The 17,574-nt window shown below is 37.4% G+C and overlaps 1 long non-coding RNA gene across 6 annotated transcripts in view; it reads right to left on the reverse strand.

Moving 5' to 3' along the window:
• Positions 1–17,574, reverse strand: part of LOC144320492 (uncharacterized) — a 404,605-nt gene that overhangs the window by 35,575 nt on the left and 351,456 nt on the right. For 4 of the 6 annotated variants that reach the window (XR_013386067.1, XR_013386062.1, XR_013386065.1 and 1 more), the window contains 2 exons: positions 12,948–13,110; positions 12,418–12,581 (listed from right to left, as the gene is read on the reverse strand). This is a non-coding gene — a long non-coding RNA (uncharacterized LOC144320492). Of the gene's footprint in view, positions 1–1,501; positions 1,695–12,417; positions 12,582–12,947; positions 13,111–17,574 lie in introns of those variants that run through there. The other 2 variants (XR_013386063.1, XR_013386064.1) reach the window with 2 other exon arrangements.

Raw genomic sequence — 17,574 nt, forward strand, 5'->3', positions numbered from 1 at the left:
GGGAAAAAGAAATGTGGTAGATTGGTATATAGTTTTGCAGTATCAGCAATTAAGTCTGAAGAATTAGTCAAGGGCCAAATCATGTAGGATTTGTGAAATAATTTAAGTATTTGACCATTTTATTTTTTTTAAGATTTTGTTTATTTATTCATAGAGACACAGAGAGAGAATGAGAGGCAGAGACATAGGCAGAGGGAGAAGTAGGCTCTGTGCAGAGAGCCCGACATGGGACTCAATCCAGGGTCTCCAGGATTACGCCCCGGGCTGCAGGTGGCACTAAACCGCTGTGCCACTGGGGCTGCCCGGACCGTTTTATTTTTATATCAATGAAATTTCCTGCTTTGGACTTTTGCACACCCTTTTCTCTCCTCTCTCTCTGTATTTCTAAATATGATTTATCCTGAGAAGTCAACTTCATGTGCTATGTTCTCCATCTAACCAATCCATTTTCCTTAAAACTGGGCACATCAAGGTAGGAAGGGGCTTCTCTGGTCCTCAGTCCCCAGTGGCTTCTGATTATTACCTTGACCACATTGTTCCTCAGAGCAGTTCAGCTCCTGCACCTCAGAAATCTAGAAACTCATGGAAGTCCAGACCTCCTATGCATACCATTCAGACATTTTCTCTAAGGTTCATCAGTTTCCTTAGGGTATTTTTATCAGCTGATCTGGGGTATCCTTTCTTTCTGAACCCTCTTTTTCCCCCAAATTTTTATTGGTCTTAATTAAGTCACCCCTACCATCCCTCACCCCTGTTTGCATTGTCCTCAAAAGTCCTTGGCATGATCTCAATAAATCCAGGCTTTAAGAAAGCAAAGCTGGAAAGACACACATTTCATAATCACCTCTGCTCTGGGCCCCCTAACTTAGACACTGAAAGGTCTGAAGAATAAGAAAAATGAAAGTATAGTTACCCTGCAGTATTTTCATTCACCAGTTGGATGGGGCTCTATGTTGTGAGTAGGATTTTCACATTCATTGTTCTAACACACAGAATAATAACTGTGTGGATGGTATCCCAGTTTCTCCAGGGGATAAGTTGGTGAGTCTGTGAAATGGACAATTTTCTTGACCCTCCTTGAAGAGTCTCCTGCTTTCCCAATTTTGACCACAGAATATACCCCAAGCCTAGAAAAGGCTGTTAACCTATGGGTCTTATATTACTATGTGATTAGCCAAGAGCAACTGTATGGCAACCCAATTCTGGAAAATTATGAGGATGGTCCTTCTATTCAGGCCCCAGCCATAGCTTTGACTTTCTCTGGGTCATCACTTGGTAGAATGCCCATATTAACTTATTCAAATTCAGATACTTGGAAGAATGAAAGTTAAGGCTATAAATAATTATGCTGGGCAATAGGCATAAACTGAGAATGCCCTGAGAAAGCTAGGACTTAGGTCACCATATGAGTCATTCCCCAAGCTCTTGGCTTCAATTTTTAGACATCTATTTTAGAAGATAAAGTAGGAGGGTTTCTGCTATGTAAGCACCCAGGCTTTCCCCACCTGGGGTTCCATGGGCAGACTGGTGAGTGCTTCATTCTCTTTTTTCTCTCTCTTTACTCTTCTAGTTTTGGTGTTTGGCTCCAGTCTTGGTACTTCTTTGGTCTCCCAAGACACTCTGAGAATACCTTAACTCCCATGCTATTAGAAATAACTCCTCAGTCATGGTCTACCATGAAATATCCATCTTCCCTACAAGCAAAACAAAAAGAGGGGTTTGTTGGGCTTTCCTAAACTTTTGGAAGCTAACTATCTTGGAAATATTCACCTTTTAAGACTAAGGAACCAAATTCTAAGTTTCCTTTTGGAGTCTTATGTCCAATTTCAAGTCCCATTCTCTCAGTCTTGGGGTACCATATTAGGTAGCTGATTAGAAAGCATGCAATTTTGGTAATATTCCCTGATCCTTTCTCCTATCCATCTGGCTTTCTGAAGACAATTACTAGGATTCAGACCTGAATCCCACCTGTCATTGCTGCAGTACCTCCCAGGTATGATCCAGAATTCAAAGGTTTCTTCTAAGTGTCATTTTCACGCCCAGAAATTCTACCTCTGAAATTTTGTAATTGCCTTCTTCAATAAAATAGCCTTCCCTACCATCTGTCCCATTGCATTAGTCTGTGGCTCAGGTGCCATGTGTAGGTGTTCTGTGTAAGTGTTTTTCTACTATGGGGTTCAGCAACTGTGGTTGCCAGGTACCATTTCCTTCCTTAGAAAATCAAAATCAACATAAGGAATTTAAAGTCCATCTTTTGTGATCCTCCTGTTCAAATTATTATTTTGTGAATAAAAGAGATACAAATCCTATCAACATGGCATTAGAAATTGTATTTTCCCTCTTTTCCTTCTCCTTGTCAAGAGTTTATAACTTGCCAAAAGTTTGCAAAGTCATTTCCATTGCAATAGAGTGGTTTACCCCATATCAGTAACTTCTGAGAGCCCACAATCTTCCCTGAATAACAATCAAGTTTTCAGCAATTGTATGAAAATAGGTTGGTACTATTGTGACAAACTACAATCAGTCCATGGAGCAGATATGCGCTGTGCAGGGATTGATAGTTAAGCCTAGTAAATCTCTATGTAGCAGATATAAAATTTAGTTCACAAACTCACATGAACAAGAAATAACATTTCATTTTCTTTCCTTTAAATCCAATCAATTCTATCATTTCATTTCCTTTAAATTCAATCCAGACCCCATTTCTCTCAAATATTGCTGGAACTCCCCAGCCTTGGTTGTTTCAAGGATATGGGGCCAGGGAAACTCCTCCATTGATGTCATTGGTTCACACAGGCTCCATACAGTTCCCATGGATCAGATGGTTCTGTCTCTGTGCCTGTATAGAATCTAGTAATCTTTACCAGAGTCAGAAGCTCAGTACTTGGGCTCCTGTCTTCTCAAGTAAATCACATACACAGATACCCCTTCTAAGAGCCTACCATTCCCTGGAGGGATTCATATCACATGTGGCCCAGCTTCCCAGACTCTCTCCTACTCCAACATCCAACTGCTTATTTTTATTACAAAGAAGTTACTCATTCTTTTCTCATTGACACACACTTATCTCTTAAATGAGCTCATGCTTTAGCACAAAGAAAGCCAGTAGGCAAGTACCCAATAGCCAGCCCTATACTAGGAGTTCACCAAGGTAAAGAATCATTAAAAGATCTGGTTATCTCAGGGAGCTAAAGGACAAATAGCAACATATGGTCATATTTTAATAAATATCTGTCAAAGCTATCCATGATTAACTCTTCTTTTATAACTATAGTATATTGTCTCATTACTTTTGCCCTCATGTATGAATACATGTGTATCTTTATTTCTCTATCAGTTAAAAATAAGATTTATAAAGGAAGTAATATAACTTATTTTTCTATAATGGCTCATAATAACTTGTGTGAGGTAGGCCCTGAATAAATATTTGAAAAATAAATAAATGAATGAATAGTTTATAAAACACTATTTAAAATTTTAAATGTAAAGTACTCTCCATGTTGAAAAAAAAAGACTAAAAAAGCTGCTACAAGCAATTTATTTTATTTTCAAAGTCATTCAACAGCTATCAAGCAACATTTTAACTGTACATGTTCAAAAGGCTAACTGTTATTTAGAGTATTAGATTTCTGACCAAAGTCAGGAATAGTCTAGGAATCATTATTTAAGATTAATAGTTCACTCTTGAGAAGATGTTCTTGCCTCAAACCTGCCAAAGAAACATACATTCTTATCTCCCAAAAGAAAATATCTTGAATTGTTGTCTCAGCTAAGTATGAATACTCAAGATCTGGGTCTACAAACCTAGCCAAGTTTATACTACAAGTTCATTCCTAAGGACAAAAATTGGGTCTTGCCCACCAAATGATAATTAGATGATAGTAACATATGGGAATGTTATAGATGCATTGCACAGATATTCACAAAGTTGCAAATTGCATAGCTTATGGTTTTTATGTTTAGTTCACCCTAGTGAGGCTAGCAAGCACCTTGGTTTAGAGAATTGAAATTCCTCACTCAATTTCACATTCAAATCAAGAGATGAGTAGCATAAGAAAATATTTCACAGAAACAAAATTCCTCAAGGGTTAAGAGTTCAATTTTTCTGACCTTTATGCTCTTAAATATTAATTATTACAGGGCATCCATACATAAATACATAGGGGAACGAGATGGACTGTGTTTGGTCATCTGAGAAATACATTTGCTTCCATTAAAGGACCACATTCATTTCCTATCTTAAACTCAATTTATCTTGTCACATTGTTAGATAAAGACATTTCCTAAATATTTTAGTGTCGAATAAAACCACCACCCTCATTAGCTTAAGGAAATTGGAAAGATCAAATTGATGAGAAATGTCAAGAGTTCTAAGTTTTCAATTTTGATTGTGGCAAATAGCCCAGCCCCATGTTAGTCATTAATAGCAAAAGCTAACCTAGAATGCACATGTACATGTACACACACACACACACACAGGGGAGACTGTGGTGGTGTTTTGAACTTTCCCTCAGGCACTTTGATATTCAAACCTTCTGAATTTTTCTCGGCATTTTTTACTTAAGAAGAAATCATTTGGGGAAAGCATTAAAAACACAGCAAATGTCAGTGTAACATAAACAACATTCTTAATCCTTTAGCAATGTGCTTTGGCCCTGGACGCCTGCTCTCCACGAAATAGAGTGAGATTACATTCTCCTTTGAATCCAGGGAAACAATTTTATGTCATTTCCCTGGTCAAGAACTAAATATGCAAATCCCTTAGGTACTCACCTCCCACTCCAACACCAACAGCAATAACAACAACAAACAAAAACAAAAACAATAAAATCCCCTGCTTTAGGCAGGACCTCTTAATAAAATACTCACAGATAGTAATTATTGTTGACCACAAAATATCACTCTTAGTAACATTCCAGGAACCAAAAAGTCTTAGCAGGGTTCTGGAAGAAGCTAAATTCTACTGAGTAATTCGTGCAAAAGGGAGATAAGATTGAATACAGAAAAAAAAAGAGAGTTCTAAAAAGAATACATGGGGCTTACATTTTAAGGAAAGAGTAGGACAAAAGCATGAGGACATAAATAATAAATCACTTTGAATTTTACAACTTAAAATTTGGCTTACAAACTGTATGCTGGAATTGCATTTCCCCATTTCTTTGATGAGGACAAATCTCTTTTTAACTGCAGTGAACATTCAGCAGCTCAGTATATGGCATGATCATTAAATCAATGAGCCAGCTTTTAGAAGCAGCCTATGATAATGAGCCACTCACAGCCATCTCCCTTAGTACTTCTCAGCCATCATTTTATTTTACTTTGCTCTTCTGACCTCAGTATCAATGCTCTATTTTACTACTACAAAGATGATATTTTGAAAGCAGATTCAACCTTTAGCTGCACATTCTCCAACTCTGATTTTGCCCTATAATGTCAAAGAATGTTCTCAAAGAAGAAAGCCAAAGGAATAAAAATTCTTTTAAGTGGTCAACATTTTTCACTGACACTAGTCCCTTCGTTTGCATAAGTTGTTAGATACTTCCCCCCAAAAAAATCCAATCAACACACATTTATTAAGAATCAGCTTTATTCTGGGCACTGTGCTAACTACAGAAGGCACAAAGATGAATAAATAAAGCACTTTCTCACCCCTCTAATTTCTTATATCCCAACTCAAGAATGTCAAATTTGTGGCACACAAGCCATTATTCTTTTCTCTTGGGCCAGTCTTCACATCTCTAGTCAATTTGAATACAAAACTTTCTGATCTCCAAGTTGACCTCAGAATCCTTCTCAGTGACTGAAACTAGTATGAAAAATGAAACTTATTTGCCAGTGATAATCCAAATGGGGAAATGAATAGATATTAAAGAGAACAACCAAGAGACAGTATGAGATGTACTCTAAATGAATGATACAGACATTAAATGCCATAAAATTTCAAAGGAAGAAGAGACCATTGTGAATGGAAAAAGAAATCTTTCTGAAGGATTTAAAACCTCAACTAAGTGGCCTCAAAAAATAACTTGAATTTAGCTAGAGAGAGTGAGAGAGAATGTTTCAGGTAGTAAGAATGGCAACAAAGACATGGAGGCAGGAATGTATAGAACAGGCCCTGAGGATGGTTGGGGGTGGACTTACCTGATCAGAGTAAGATTTATATCTTACTCTTACTATAATTCTATAGTAGCAAATAGAATTAGAAAGAAATATAGAGAGTCAATTGCAAAGAACCTCAAATGCTTCACTTGAGTGCTGAGCTTTATTTTTTTTTATTTTATTTTTTTAATTTTTATTTATTTACTTATGATAGTCACAGAGAGAGAGAGAGAGGCAGAGACACAGGCAGAGGGAGAAGCAGGCTCCATGCACCGGGAGCCCGATGTGGGATTCGATCCCGAGTCTCCAGGATCGCGCCCTGGGCCAGAGGCAGGCGCCAAACTGCTGCGCCACCCAGGGATCCCGAGTGCTGAGCTTTAATCTACTTCTCATTCAATCCTAATTTGAACATGCTAAAGTCCAGTGGTAGCTATGAGTAGCTTGGTAGTCTGAGACACCTAAAATGGAGTCTGTGCTACTTGCTCTCTATTTGTCCCATCCAGCTCCAATTTCTGTCCATCCTTACTGTGACTTCTGCCCCAGGATGCTAATTCTATGGAGTATATTCCTAGACTTTCTTGCCTTCTGACTTCTGGATGGCTCCAGCCAAGACACCAGAAGATGAGAAAGCAGGGGTAAAGAAAACATAGGTATTTATATCCTTCACACCCTCATTGCCCAGCTATGATTTTAGTAGTGGCTTGGTTCCTTTGCTTATCGCATATTTCAGGTGGTCCCTTTCCCAGGACTATGGCTCTTTCCACAGTCCAGTAGCCATTCCTCCTCTTTAGGCCCCATTAGGCCTCAAGATGGAATCCTGTTGCTAGTTGCTAGATATGTTACCATTCTTTATTACTTAGTTGTTGTTGTTGTTGTTGTTGTTGTTTTCATCTAGCCACATTTTTGTCCCTATACTCTTTCTTCAATCAACACTTCGAACACAGCATCTCTTTCTTGACAGGATTCTGACTAATAACAAAGCTCAGCTCAGTGGTAAAGAAACATCAACCAGAAATGATGTCAGTCTCACTCCAGTTTGGTTCATTAAGAATAGAATTGTCCTGCACCAAAGTATGATCTCCTCTGTGAAGTTCTTCATGCCTTCCCCCATGCATGTACAGCCTATGAACAACTTAAGACAGGATATAAAATCAGTTCATCATATGTGCCAACTCTAGTAGGTTGGTAGCATAAGTGTATGAAGGCATGCCAGGTTCACTAAGAAAGATTTTCAAGACTGATAAATGACATCTGCCTTGGATACAATGCCTCCATTATGCTTATCTGTATTGCCTCATTCTACCAAATGTCCATTGACTGTCCTTTCAACAGTCAAATCTCCAATCTAGGTACTAGATATGTCATTTCAAATCCAGTTATGTTAGACTTCTGGTGATCCTTAGCACACTGGAGACTAGCTAGTTAGCCAGGACTTTTGGATCACTTGAAACTACTGACCCTGGAGATTTTATTGCTGATTTTTGCAGGCACATGACCTTGGCTTACACCTACTCCCCACCCCCAATATGTTCAAAAGGCTAGCCTCCTCCCTCATTAGGGCTTTTCTACCTCATCTCTTAAATCAGATGCTTCCCTCCAAGGTTGTGGTCAATACCAGGATCAAGATATACCAGAGAAAGGATTGCCTAAATAGCCAACACTGGTTTTAGAAATCCTAAAGTGTCCCTCATGTGTCTATTACTTAATATTTTACTTTCTATATATTAAAAAAAAAAAAAAAAAACTTTGTACTAGTTGTCCCTTTACTACACCATTCTGGCCAATGGCCATGCCCTAATGTTATATTAGCTGGGCTGACTTAGGGTCACCACTGAGAAGATAGTCCAGACAAATCTTTGGAACATATTTATCTGTCAGTACCTAACACAAAACAGATCTGATTCATTTGCTGTGATTTATAATTTGTCATTTCTAGATTTTAGATTTCACTATGTTCTAACTAGAACTATTTTTAAGGGTTTCTGTTCAGAAATTAAATTAGTTGTTTTAAGTAGATTAAATTGATCATGGCTTGACTTTTTTTGAAAAAGAACTCAGAATTTTTCATTCACATTCAAGTCTGACATATTCTACCTTCTCTTAAAAGATACACTTAGTGCCATCTGGTTTGTTTTGCCAAAATACTGCAGCAGCATTTGACTCCAAGGAAATACAATAGACTTAGAAATCAGAAATGTGAAAAATGCTTCCACATTCCAGTACCTGTTTCCTTCCATGTAATGAAGTCCTGGTGCATATCTTTGTAATTTTCAGTCTGAGAAGACACGTGTCTAAATAAATTGTGCTGGGTAGACTGGACTCATCAAAACGCTGTCAGAGGAAATGGACCTAGCATATTATTGAACTGTCCAACTACAGGAAGAGTTGAGTAGATAACAAGGAGGCTTTCAACAAAGTAATTTACAAACACAAGTCTTATATCATTTGGTGTGCTGATGCCTGGGAAATGATATCTGTGTTCCCTTGGCTCTCAATCCTTCTAATGCCAAAATCATTGATCTATTGTTGTTATAAATTAAAAAAAAAAAATAAGAGTACTATGTGACACAGAAAGCCTAACCAAAACACACATTTAATTCATTCCTAAATTTCCTGATTGATTCTGTATGAAGTCACTTATGGAGACTGATTCCTGTCACTTTTGGATTTTAGGGGAAATAACTTCAACATAGTATTTTCCAATATTCTAACCTTTTTTTTTTTTTTTTTTTTCAGTCCTAAGATAGGGCATGCTCATGGACAACAAATTCAGGATAAGAATTAAGTTACCAGAGAAATTTGTAGCTAGAACTTTTGACACGCTAATGCAAAAAAAAAAACTAACAAACACTAAGTGGAGTATATCTTTACTACTTATTCACCAACTGCACAGCCTTTGTTATTCATCCAGCTGGCATATTCATTGTCTAGCAGTGGTACATTACTCATTCTATCACAGGTATAATGCACCTATAAGAATTAAAAACAAGGGGATCCCTGGGTGGCTCAGCGGTTTAGTGCCACCTTCGGCCCAGGGCGTGATCCTGGAGTCCCAGGATCAAGTCCCACATCAGGCTCCCTGCATGGAGCCTGCTTCTCCCTCTGCCTGTCTCTCTGCCTCTCTGTCTGTGTCTCTCATGAATAAATAAATAAAATCTTTTTTAAAAAAAGAATTAAAAACAAAACAAAAAATAGGATTTGAGGTCTTCTCAGATTTTATCATTCCTCTGAGAAGTCTTTTATGCCATCCAACTCTAATCTCAAGTTACTGATAACTTCCAGTGTTGGACTTACCACTTTCTGTAGAAACAAGCCTTCCGGGCTTAGTACCAGGCATATCATTTATCTAAGGGTTTTGTAGCAACCTGACACTTTTAGCACACCTTTGGAGCCAAGAACCCATAAATGCTGGAAAATATTCATCTATATGTATTATTCTTTGTCAAAGATGACACCAGTGGGAACATCTTCGATAGAACTGAGGAAAAAAGATCAAGCAAAGTAGCCTGCACTATGCTGTGCCTTCTTAATTATTCATCTTCCAAATGCCAAATGTTGTCTTAAGAGGGCTATTGAGAAAGCTGAGGTACGGAGGAACAGAATGACCTGAGTAGAATAGATGTTCAATGAGTATTTGCTGATTAAGTAAAGAGATGCTATAAGAGAGGTATTAATTTCCTAATGCTACCCTAACAAAGAATCACAAATTGGGTAGCTTCAAACAACAGAAATTTATTCTCTCCCAGTTCCTGTCACTTTTGGATTTTAGGGGAAATAACTTCAACATAGTATTTTCCAATATTCTAACCTTTTTTTTTTTTTTTTTTTTCAGTCCTAACTGAACTTCAGGACTGGAAGTTCAAAATAATAGTGTCAGCAGAGCCATGTTTTCTCTGAGACCCTAGGTAGCCCCTTTATAGATTCTGCTGGTGCTCATCAAACCTTGATGTCCCTAGGCTTGCAGCTACCTCCCTCTAGTCTCTACCTCCAACGTCATATAGTCTTATTTCTTGTATGTCTCTGTTTTCACATGGCATTTTCTTCTTCTTCTAAGGATGCCAGTTACACTGGATCAGGGCCCATCTTGATCACCTCATTCAATTATTTCTACACAGACCCTAATTCCAAGGTCACATTCACAAGCAGCAGGAGTTAGGACTTTAATATACCTTCTAGGGGACACAGTTCCCTACCCATAACACAAGCGTAGAGAAAATGAGCATAGGGTAACAGTATTGCTTAGAATACTTCTGAAAATAATTCTGAAAACTGATGCATTAACTACAGGAATACTTTCTAAACCAATGTCTTTAGGTTGAGTCACTTAAGTATTTCCTCTGTTGTCTTTCTCTCTTGACCTTCCACTCCTCAGGTAATTTTTTTCCACCTGCTCTTGGAAATGTTTTCTAATCACTACAATCAATGGTAATTAGTTTCCACCTATTTGCATTCTAGATCTTCTCACCATCCATAAGACAGTACTTATTTTTTTGTTCTTCATATCAAAGGGGTATCAAATTATTGAGGTACAAAATGAAGGCTCACACCTGTATTTTTGCATACATTAAAGTTATTATCTGATCCATCATGAAATATTTTCTGTTAATACCAGTCCCGGTACTAATGATAAGTACAAATTCTATATAAAAACCAATCACCTGGGTAGTTATCCTTTAAGACCTTGTCCTTTCTCCTGAATTTGGTGCATACTTTTGCAACTCCTTAGACATTCCAAAATTACTCCTTGAGCAAATATTAATTAAAATTTTAGCATGCCCAAAGTCAGACTTGCCATCTGTACTTCAAAACTCATTTCTCAATTCCTGAGTAATATAACTCCATTGGTGGCAAATATTTTCTTCTAAATAAAGCAAATGAGAAAGTTCAAAGCCACTTTGGACTCCTTTGTCCTCAACATTCAATTTGTGTCCAAATCATGTCATTCTATCTAAATCTTTTTCCTGCTTTGTTCATCTGCATTCTTATCACCGGTGTTTCCTTTTATAAGTTCTTACAATCATGTAGATCTTTATTCTCCTATACTGCCATAAGCTTTTTAGTGATAGAAATCATTCTGGAATCACCCATAGGGAAAAGATCAGGGTCATGCACATAGAATATTAAATTAACTGAGATGTACATAATTAGGGGGAAAAAGAAACTGAAGATACAAGCAGATGTAAGTTATCCTGAAAGATTTTTATTAACAGAGTCTATTTAGAAGAGTGATGTTATGGGGCACCTGGGTGTAAGTCTTGGTTTGGTCTCAGGCTGTGATCTCAGGGTGATGAGATTGAGCCTCATGTTGGGCTCCAGGCTCAGCATGGAGTCTGCTTGAGATTCTCTCTCCCCCTCCTGCTTGTATGTGCGCGCTCTCTCTCTCTCTCTCAAATAAATAAATCTTAAAAAAGGAAGAGTGGGGTTATGTTTTGAAAGTAATAATTCTGCTCACAATCTTCTCTATATGTCCCTAAGATACATCATGATCATAGAAGTGTCAATTTTGAAATCTTGAGTGGTTGAATAGCCCTGTTACTGTTATGCTGGCCATTAAGTAATGAAAACAAATGCTGAAATCCACTATTTGGCTAATCAATTATTGATCTAATAACCAGAAAACTACTATCTTCATAAAGCTGTAAGTTCAAGAAAACCATCACAAATAACCAAAATGTCTGAGTCTTTGACAAACTTTGAAAATGACTCATTGCAAGATCAATCTTAATATGTGACACAAGCAGCCAAAAATGGGCAATTTGCAATAGAATACTTTTACATATTTTTAAAATTCACTTTTACTTTATACTTTTATCTTTTTGGGTGTTCTTGATATGTGTCTCTGGATATTTGACTATATTCTACACTTTATTAATTGTGGATACCTGATGTGTTTCAGAGCTTCTGTAAGTCTCTAAGGTCTATTTTGCAACCTCTTTCTTATCAAGCAATCTAGCTGGAAAGGAAGGCTAGATGGAATATTTTGTCATCAATGTGATAAAAACAAATACAATCATCACACAAATGACAGAATAAAATATTTTCATGAGCCATGCTGCCCGTAACGGTCTATGCTGGCTTGCTTTCCTTCCCATTTTGAATGTCACCTAATCTGTTTTTCTATGTAAGAAGTTCAGCAATGCATTATTTAGCTCAACCCAATAATTATATTCAAATAGCAATTTAGACCTTTGAAAGAACTTTTGCATATTTATTTTATTTCACTGTCAAAACTATCCTAGCAGAGTTAAATCAGGATATGAGAGCTACAAGTTATACAGAAATAAGTTTTTTTTTTAATTTTTTATTTATTTATGATAGGCACACAGTGAGAGAGAGAGAGGCAGAGACACAGGCAGAGGGAGAAGCAGGCTCCATGCATGAGGAGCCCGATGTGGGATTCGATGTGGGATTCGATCCCGGGTCTCCAGGATCGCGCCCTGGGCCAAAGGCAGGCGCTAAACCACTGCGCCACCCAGGGATCCCTAGAAATAAATTTTATATAGAAATGAAAGTCTACACAGAAGTGATAGGAGCTAGCAAATGAAGGTCTGGAAGTAGGAAATAAGAGGATTGAGTAGAATAATCACTAATCATGTCAGCCAGAAGTGCCAGCTCATGTAGACAGGAAGGAACTTTTGGGAAATTCAACAATTATACAGATTTTACTATCTACCTCTTCTGTGGAAATGTCCATTTTAGGGAAGTTTCTGCCTCTGTGGAAATCATACTTGTGGGCCTGGAACCTAGTGCCTTGTAGGAGGCTTGGGACCGTTGCTGATCAGCTGGGCCAGTAGCCAGGAAAATGAGCTGAATGTAAAACAGGAGGAGAACAACACCCTGATACTCACCAAACACCTTTGTGGTCTGTCCATCACTGTCTTTGTCTCTCTCAATCTTCCAAAATATCTCTACTTCACTTCTGCCTTTCAAATTCCATGTGAGTTTCTCTTTTGATTCCCAGTAACTTGGAACCATGCAGGAGACGTGATTCAGGCAGATGTAGTCCTACACCTTGAACAGAGGAAGAGATGCTCAGTGGGTACTATTTTGTTAAGATATCAGATGTTATTACCCCATTCTTAGATGAGGAAACTGAGACATGGTTTGTGATGGGGATTGGGGTGGGCTGTTCCAGAATGTGCTATTTTGACATGTGGATTATTTGAGTTAAAGGCAATCAAGTCCTGACAGGCTCAAGAAGACCTTTTTAGCTCCCCCTTAATTACCTGAAAGAATTTAGATAGGGAGACTCTACCTGAAAGAGAGCTATTATTAAATATAACTTTTTTTTTACACAAGAAAGACTTTCCATATGGCATGGCAAATATTTGTCTATGAAACATTTGTTCTTCCCATCTTCCTGTGAATTGTATTCCTTCCATTTGAAAACCCAGACCCCTACCCTTCCTCCTTAGCTCCTCACAGTTTATAAGTCTCAAATGTCTGTCTTTGACCCTCTCATAGCTATGTGAAGCTCCCATAAATACAAAATTAAATTTGTTTTTCTCCTGTTAATTTGTCTTATTTCAATTTAATTAATAGACCAGCCAAAGAACCTAGAAAGAAAGAAAGAAGGGAAAATTTATCCTCCCCTATTCTTATTTGAATCTACTTGGCTAATAAAGTAGATTCATTTAAACAGACACTTCATGAAAGAAAAAATCCAAATGGCTAATAAACATATTTTATATCAACGAATTTTAAAAATCTGATGTCTCTATGTACCAAAAGTAGAAATTAAAAATTATGACAAAACTAAGTGTTGTTGAGGAATAGGCACTACTTTGTAAAACAATTTGGTATTATCTGGCAAAACCAAAAATACTTTCTCCCATGTCTCAACAATCCCTCTCATACATATAATATACCTTAGATAAAGATAAAAGCACCAAGGTATGTGTGTATACACACACACACACACATATATATATGTATGTATGTATATATATGTATATTCACAGCAGTATTATTTATATTAACCTAAAATTGGAAATGACTCAAATGTTCACTTATGAAAGAATAAATAAACTGACATCCCCATACAATAGAATACTGAACAGCAAGGAAAATGAATGGATTAGAGTTATATACAAAAAGCATGGATTAATCTATAAGCATGATAATAAAATAATCCTTGGGCTTTTTTAGAGCTTAGATGTTTTACCCTCAAACTGTGCAGTAATAAAATACATATAATACTTAATGTTTGTGCAATTCAACATCTTATTTTAAAAATCTAGGACAAGAGACATCTTTGAATCAATGCATTTTTATGATGCACAAAATTCTCACTAGCCTCACAAATCTGCATAATGGGTCTCCTCTCATGTGGCTCAGCTATTTACAAAGCAGGCCAAATTCATTTTGGTCCTTATACATCCAATGAAATGCCTTATAAACTAAAGTGGAAAATATTAAAAGAAATTCCTCTTAAATGCCTATTCTTAAATCACAAATGGATGTATTGTAGGTAGTACTGAAACAGAGTATAGAGGTTCTCTCCAGGCATACAGAGAATATTCATAAGAACTGACTCTATATTTGATGTGCCAGCTGGAGGCACTTTACTGGGTCAGTGTACCCATTCCCCCTCTGTTGGCACCCTCCTCAGCAGAGTTGTCCTCACCTGATGAGACTCACTTTGCCTTAAGATGATTGGGACGTTACCTGCCCCCCTTAGGGTCAGGATGGGTGGCTGATATAAGGATGTAACAGGCCCTTTGTCTTTGGGAAGGACAATTTCTATATATTCACACTCCAGAGCTCCTGTGGGATTAAGCCATTATACTTCTCCTGAAACACACCTTTGCTTGGCTTCCTCTGCTCTATTATGCTTCCCTTACTCCCTTACAAATTTCTCTCGAGAATACTCCCTCTGTAAATAATTTGCACAAGAATCTTTTTTTTTTTTTTACTATCTTGATCATTTTTATTTTTTTTAATTTATTTTTTATTGGTGTTCAATTTACTAACATAAAGAATAACCCCCAGTACCCGTCACCCATTCACTCCCACCCCCCGCCCTCCTCCCCTTCTACCACCCCTAGTTCGTTTCCCAGAGTTAGCAGTCTTTACGTTCTGTCTCCCTTTCTGATATTTCCCACACATTTCTTCTCTCTTCCCTTATATTCCCTTTCACTATTATTTATATTCCCCAAATGAATGAGAACATATAATGTTTGTCCTTCTCCGACTGACTTACTTCACTCAGCATAATACCCTCCAGTTCCATCCACGTTGAAGCAAATGGTGGGTATTTGTCATTTCTAATAGCTGAGTAATATTCCATTGTATACATAAACCACATCTTTATCCATTCATCTTTCGTTGGACACCGAGGCTCCTTCCACAGCTTGGCTATCGTGGCCATTGCTGCTATAAACATCGGGGTGCAGGTGTCCCGGCATTTCGTTGCATTTGCACAAGAATCTTATGCTTCTAGAAACTTAACCTAAGACAGTTGGTACTAGAAGTAGACCTAATGGGGATAAAGAATGTAAAGTTGCATGAGGGAGAAATTTTTAATAATGGACCCTTTCCATGTTTCTCAATTTAATAATATGAAAGAGATTCTCAAGTTGGTTTAAATATGCTGATGGGATGGTTCTTAAAAGATTGAAGAAAGTGAAACTTATAAACCCACATTACACATATGGTATGCCAGAATTGCTGTGACAAGCTATGGAGGAAGAAATCAACAGGCTCAGAGAAGTAGGCATGCTCGAACAGAACTATCATATAATCAAAAAACCCACCAGCTGACTATGTTCCTAGAGACAGCCAGAAAACACTCCCTTGCCAAGGCAATAAGGAATGCTCAGTGAAAAGTTCAAAAAGCTCAAGTGTGGTGGTTCTCTGCCCACCAGTACTGAGAGTCAAAGACACTTAATAGCAATAGGGCTCCTCAATAGCAATAGGGATAATAGGAATCCAAACTAGGAAAAGCCAAAAGGTAGTACTTAACCCTCATAGATGAGGTGGACATAATTATTTAAAATGAAGAACAAATCGGAATGGCAGCCAGGAGATCCTGACTCAAAATGATTTATACATGATTCACACACCCTTCTTACATATTTCTAAAGGCAAGATGTTGGATAGCCAACATAGTACAACAAAAGTATTGCATACATAATCAAAAAAAAAAAAAAAATCAAGAAAGGATGAGCCAAGGGATGAGATCTGGCATCCATGAAAAGTCAAAATCCCTTGTCCCATCTCCAGACCTAAACCAGCTCTCTGGCCATGAACTCTCCTATAGAAAAAAGAGCCTGTTCCCTTTGAGGAAGGCCCCGCAATACTGTAGCCAAGACACAAAGTAGTAATTTTCCCAGACTTTCCATCAAAGAGCCATCCAGTTTTTTCATATTATTTGAATAACCCCATATGAATTGAAGAAAGTAAATTTTTAAATATTTTTTATTTTATTTAAATTAAATTAACATATAGTGTAATATTAGTTTCAGAGGTAGAGTTCAGTGATTAATCAATTGTAAATAACACTCAGTGCTCATTACATCATATGCTCTCCTTAATGCCCATAGCCCAGTTACACCATCCTCCCACGAACCTCCCCTCAAGCAACCCTCAGTTTGTTTCTTTTAGTTGAGTTTCTTATGATTTGTCTCCCTCTATGATTTCATCTTATTTTGTTTTCCTTCTCTTCCTTTACAATCCTCTGCTTTGTTTCTTAAATTCCACATATGAGTGAAATCATATAACAATTGTCTTTCTCTGATTGACTTATTTTGCTTAGCATAATACACTCTAGTTCCATCCATGTTGTTGCAATGGTAAGATTTCATTAACAATATCATGAGCAAGAAAAGACTAAAGAGAAAAAAAGAAAAAAAATAAGGAAATGGGGCACCTGAGTGGCTCAGTCAGTTGGGCATTGGACTGGTGATTTCAGCTCAAGTCATGATCTCATGTGTTGTGAGATCTGGCCTCCTGTCCAGCTCCATGTTCAGCAGAGATTTTCCCTCTCTCTCTGCCCCTCCCCTGTTTATGTGCTTTCTCTCTCTCTTCAGTAAATAAATCTTTTTTAAAAAGAAAGAAAAAGAAAAAAAAAAAGGAACTATGGGTTGTCTTATCTTTTTCTTTCCTTCTATGTCATTATATTATGATTATAGTGGCTGGCTAACACAAGAAAGTAACATGACAGAAAGGATATAATAGGATTCCTTGGTTGTTCATGTTTCCTAAAAAACCATTACCTTCTTTCTGCATTGGAAGTAAGCATGGACACTAAGAGCTGTCAGCACCTCCCCTACTTATCCAACTGTTGATGTATCATGCATACTGCATTTATTTCCTCTGCTCACACACATATTCCATTGTCCCATCAGACTTCACTTACAAAACATATATACAAAGATAAAAATTTTAAGTATTCAAAGATGGCAACAGCAGAGCATTGAAACAAGCGTAAGACTCTTCTGAGCATTGGAGTCTCATGCAACTGCCTGGGTCACA

The sequence above is a fragment of the Canis aureus genome, chromosome 9 (assembly GCF_053574225.1).
Source record: "Canis aureus isolate CA01 chromosome 9, VMU_Caureus_v.1.0, whole genome shotgun sequence".
Taxonomy (NCBI): domain Eukaryota; kingdom Metazoa; phylum Chordata; class Mammalia; order Carnivora; family Canidae; genus Canis; species Canis aureus.